Source organism: Chrysochloris asiatica, unplaced genomic scaffold, assembly GCF_000296735.1.
Source record: "Chrysochloris asiatica unplaced genomic scaffold, ChrAsi1.0 scaffold00244, whole genome shotgun sequence".
Classification (NCBI taxonomy): domain Eukaryota; kingdom Metazoa; phylum Chordata; class Mammalia; order Afrosoricida; family Chrysochloridae; genus Chrysochloris; species Chrysochloris asiatica.
In genome coordinates, this window is record NW_006408762.1 from 2,321,866 (window position 1) to 2,327,781 (window position 5,916).

The window sequence follows — 5,916 nt, forward strand, 5'->3', positions numbered from 1 at the left end:
ATCTTTATTATTTCTTTTCTTTTGGTGGCTGTGGGTTCCCTCTGTTGGTCTGTTTCTAGTTGTTGTAGATGTTATGTTAATGTGTTACTTTTAGTTCTTTCTTCTTTTTGGATGCGTGGGTTTATTGCAATAAACTGTCCTCTCAAAACTGCTTTTGCTGTGTCCCAAAGATTTTGGTATGTTGTGTTTTCTTTCTCATTTATTTCTAGAAACTCACTTTCTCTTCCCCTTGTCTCCAGTGGCTCCCCCTGTTCAATAATTATTGAAAGCACCACTTTCCATGCAAGTTGGTTCCAGCCCCACCCCCCAAGCTCAAAGGAGTTGGGGCTGTGCTGCACGCAGAGACAGGTACAAGTTTAAAAAGCCAGTAGTTCCTCAGTATGGTGATTTCTTTTTTTAAAAAGCTAGTTTAAGATTTTGAAGTACTGAGACTTATGGTGGCTGTAAGGGTGTGGGTTCACCACAGGAAGGTTTCTTTCGTGAGTTCCCCTCCCCCGAACACGGAGCCTCACTCACCTGTGCCATCTGGCTGTCTGGCAAACTGCAAGTCCTGGTGATTTTCTTTTGCAATCTATCCTTCCTGGGGTTCATTGAACTTCTTGAATGCTTATCTTTTTATTTTTCAGGGAGTTAGGGAAATTTTCTTCCAGAAGTCTTTAAATAGCTCCTCTGTGGTCTTCTGTGATTCTTACTGTTCCAGAATTCCAATAATTCTTAAGTTATTCCTCTTCATGTTGTCACACATGAATCTTAAGATTTCTTCTGGTGTTTTAATCCTTTTTGTCTAGTTGCTCTTCTATCTAAGCAGTATTGAGAGATTTGTCATCTAGCTCCCTGGTTCTGACTTCTACCTCTTCAGTTCTACTAGTTTGCCCTTTCAGTATATTGTCCATTTCTGATATTTTATTACTAATCATTTGGACCTCTTTATGCAGGTTTTGTATTGTTTCCATTTCTATTTCTATCTTATTTTATTGTTTCTGTAGTGCTTTCCTGAGTTCTTCCTTATTTTTCTCAATCCCTCTGTGGATTATTTGGATTCACCCCAAAATCATTCTCCTGAATTCCTTCTCAGGCAGTTCCAAAGCCAGTCCTCATTCCAATGGGAAGTCTAGGTCTACTTACAGCTCATTTGTTTCATTTACTCTATCTTATTTCTGGACACGTGCCAAAATCTTCAACTATCTCTTGGGAATCTTCAATATGTAGATGTGTTTTAACAATTAGATGAATGTATGTTTTAATTAGATGAATGTATTAAGCTTTCTGGTTGCCTTCAGTTAGATGGAATCAGGAGATAGGATTCCCTCTTCACATTTTCAATTTTCTTATTACTGAACTCAGAGTAACTGTTACAGGTGTTGGCTGTCTATGTGTTGTGTAGCAGCTGGTATTGGCTCTTACCTGGATGGTGGGATTTTATAGGGTGTGTTTGTAGCTTGGCTATATGACCACAACTGCTGTCACTTCTTGGGTAACATAGGGAGAGAAATAGTCCCCCAACAAGTAAAAGGGAACCAAAAATACAAAAAATAAACAACAACAAAACAGATTGGCTATTATAGTCTATAATCACAAAAATAATAATAATAACAATTTAAAAACATAGCAAAAATAACCCTGATAGCAGAGTGTGTTATGGGTTGGGCTGCTAACTGAAAGGTCCTCAGTGCAAATCCACCAGCCACTCTGTGGAGAAAGATGATACTTTCTGCTCCAATAAAGCTTTACAGCCTGGGAAATCCTATACAGGGTTACTAAGAATCAGAACAGACTCCATGGCACACAACCACCACCAACTTCATACATATGATAGTATAACTTGAAATATCTTGACTAAATTTATAGACAACTTGGGGAGGGTAATATTCAAAAGAACATATTTTTTACGCTGATTCATTAACATCTTCTTGAAAAATGTTTTCCTCTTCTGAAAATTCTCCCTAAATCTACTAAATATGCGATGGTAAGATTCATTTTAGTTTCCTTTGTATCTTAACTCTTTTCATTAAAATAAAAACCACTTCACTACACTGTAAGCCAAGGTTGTTAATAATCCAGATATAAATATTTTTTGAAATCTGTCTCAATATTTATGGCCATTTACTTAGATGAAAAATATTGCTAGGTCCAGGGATTGCTTTTTATTTTTTTATATTTTTTTTAATTGCTGTGACTTAAGTAAATTTTCTTATAATTTATACTCAGTTAAAATTACAGTCTTCTTTGAGCCAAATAGACATTTTTGTTTAATTAAGTGCCACCCAGTCACTTCCAATTCATAGCAACCCTGTGTATGGTTTCTGGGGAGCTGAATCTGCTGGTGAGTTTGAACTGCATATCTTATGGCTTGAAATTCAGTGATTTTCCTACAGGTCAACACAGGACTCTCAAATAGAGATACTATTCAAAATGTCTTTCATTTCACCTCTATAGGAATAGTAAAATAGTATCCATCTATTTTGAGCTGTCATGGATGTGAAGTATGTCTTTCCTAGAGGGAGGATCACAGCGTAGCCTCCAGGAACCTGGACTACACTACCCCAAGTCCTCCATTCCATATTAACAGCAGGAGGTAGAGTATGGAGGACACCACATTTAGTTGCATTCTGCAGCCAGTGTTCTCCTTTACTATAGCCTCTGGGTGAAGGTGTGCAGCAGTGAGCCAACAGATATCCAATCTGGTTTCTCAGCTCCTATGTGATCTGAGGCCCTGAAGTTCAAAATCTTTATGGAGTGGGAAGGGAGAAAATAGAGGAATTTGAGAAGGTCTTTGGAAGAAATGCCTCCAAACTTAATGACATCTTAAAGTGAGCTGAACTGGACCTCTGACTCAGCAGGGCCAAGCGTGCAGCCAATCTCTCAGAGTCCTTGCAGTAAGTCCCAACTAAACATTGGTAATTGTATAGGCCTGAAAGACAGAGCTGTTTCTGCTATTATAAAAGAGGAGGCTTTGGGAGATGAGCTCTGACCAATCACTGGGTTTATTCGCCTTTTTCTCCTCTAAGCCTCCCTCTCTACAGAGAAATAATCTATAATTGGACTCATCATAATGATGAACAAACACATAGGTAAATCTTAGCTGTTACTATTTCTATGATTATGTTTTCTAAATAAAAATCAAATTAATCAAATGGTCTAAAAATAGAAAGAAAAAAAAAAAACCTCCATTTTTGCATAATGATTTTTCATAATAACCTGGTATTTGGAATCTAAACATGTCCATAAGTGAGGAGTGTGTGTCATGAAGCCATTTTTGTTGTTAATAACCTTTGAGTGTCTTTTGACTAATTGCGGTTATGTATAGGATTTCCAAGGAGCAGCTGGTGACTTTGAACTGCTGGCCTTGCTGTTAGCAGTCCAGTGCTTTCCTACATCACCACACCAGAACAACTGGTGTTATGGTGTATTCAAGAATAGACATAAAATGCACTTAAGTTGTAAAATATTTTAAAGCAGTTGTAGTTCACCTTTGCATATACTCGTCAACGCAATTTGTTTTTCAATGGATTTGAATTCTAGGAATCAGGATCTTACTGTAAATACACTTAATTAATGATGATTATAATTAAAATTAAGAAAGGTGTGTTAAGGTTGTATTATTTCACCATACTTATTCAACCTGTATGCTTAGCAAATAATCTGAGAAGCTGGGTTATATGAAGAAAAACGTGGCATCAGGATTGGAGGAAGACTGATTAACAACCTGCGATATGCAGATGATACAACCTTGCTTGCTGAAATTGGAGAAGACTTAAAATATTTACTGATGAAGATCAAAGAGCACATCCTTCAGTATGGTTTGCAATTCAATGTAAAGAAAACAAAATTCTTCACAACTGGACCAATAAATGGCATTCTTATCAATGGAGAAAAGATTGAAGTTGTCAAGGAGTTCATTCTTCTTGGATCAACTATAACACTCATGGAAGCAGCAGTCAATAAATCAAATGACATATTGGATTAGGCAAATAATCTGCTGCACAAGACCTTTTTAAAGTGTTGAAGAGCAAAGATGTCAGCTTGAGGACTAAGGTGAATGGCCCAAGCTGTGGTATTTTCAATAACCGTGTATGCATGTGAAAGCTGGACAGTGAATAAGGAAGACCATAGAAGAATTGATGCTTTTGAGTTATAACGTTGGAGGAGAATATTGAAAGTGCCATGAGCTGCCAAAAGAACCAATAGATCTGTTTTGGAAGAAGTGCTACCAGAGTGCTCCTTGGAGGCCAAGATGGCCAAACTTCATCTGTCATACTTTGGACATATTGTCAAGAGGGACCAGTCACTGGAGACGGATATCATGTTTGGTAAGGTGTAGGGTCAGAGAAAAAGAGGAAGACCCCCTACGAGATGGAGTGGCCAAGTGACAGAATCAATGGACTCAAGCGTGACAACAGTAGTGAGGTTGGCCCAGGATGTGGCAGTGTTTCATTCTGCTGTGCATAAGGTTGCTATGAGTTGGTACTGACTTGATGGCACCTAACAACAACAACACAATTTTTAATTTTCCTGGAGCTGTGAAGTGCAAAAGCTTTCTCCTGTCTTTTATTATACTTTGATTTCTCAGTATCAATTTTCTGGTGAAAAAAAAAAAAAAAGGACATATAATGGAGGTTGTGAGCATGTTTCTTGTGTTTTCCTTGATGAAATCCGGAAAAAAATTTTTTTTTTTTTTTTTTCATTGGGATTTCCTAAAGGGAGATCTGCTTCGTTAAGTAGGATGGTCATAAACTTATGCCAACAGAGAACGGAAGTAGGCCTGGAAAATATGGAGTACATTTAATCAGAAAATGGTGGGTTTGAGCATGAGGTGGGATGTGTGGTCAGATCTCAGGAGTTCCACAGTTGGACCTTTTAGAACAATTATGAAATGCTTCTTATATATAAAATGCTGCAAATCAGGAAAACAAAAACAACAAACACTGCATGCCAAAAATTCATTCCAAAACTTAACATAAATGTCATATGCATTGTCTCGCTTATAATACTTTCCTGTATAGCCAGATTTGTGAGAGCTGATTTTAGTTCATTTTTATTTTTGTAATGAGAACTACTCATTTGTAATTAAGATGAGTTTCTTTAGAATCTGAGATTGTATTAATTTAAAATAAATGAAATAAATTTGTATGCTGAGCAAATAATCCCCAAATCTTAACTATAGGAGAAGAGCTTGGCATTGGTATTGGAGGAAGACTCATTAACAAGGTGCAGTATGCAAATGATGCAATTTTGTTTGATGAAAGTGAAGAAGACTTAAAATACTTACTGGTGAAGATCAAAGGTCACAACCATCAGTCTGGATTGCACCTCAATGAAAATAAAATAAAAATCTTCACAAGAGGAGAAATAATAAACATCATGATAAATGGTGAAAAGATTGAAGTTGTCAAAGTCTTCATTTTGCTTGGATCCACCATCAACGTTTGTGGAATCATCAGTCAAGCAATGAACTAACATATTGTATTAGGCAAAAATGCTGCACAACACCTCTTTATAATGTGAATGTTGGACAATGTGTAAGGGAAAACATAGAAGAATTGATGCATTTGAATTATGGTGTTGGAGGAGAATATTAAAGGTACAAAAGACTACCAGAAGAACAAATACATTTGTGTTGGAAGAAGTACAACCAGAATGCTCTTTAGAAGATAAAATGGCAAGACTTCCTCTCTCATAATTTGGACATACTAGCAGTAACAACCAGTCCCTGGAAAAGGATATTATGCTTGGTAAAGTGTAGGGATAGTAAAAAAAAAAGAGGGATACCACGAATAAGATGAACTGGTGCAGTGACAGCAACAATGGGCTCAAGCACAGTAGCAATTGTGAGGTTGGTACAGGACTTGACAGTGAATACCAGAATTAAGAAGGTCATCAATGAAAAATTCAGGACAAATGTGAAGGCACTAATGA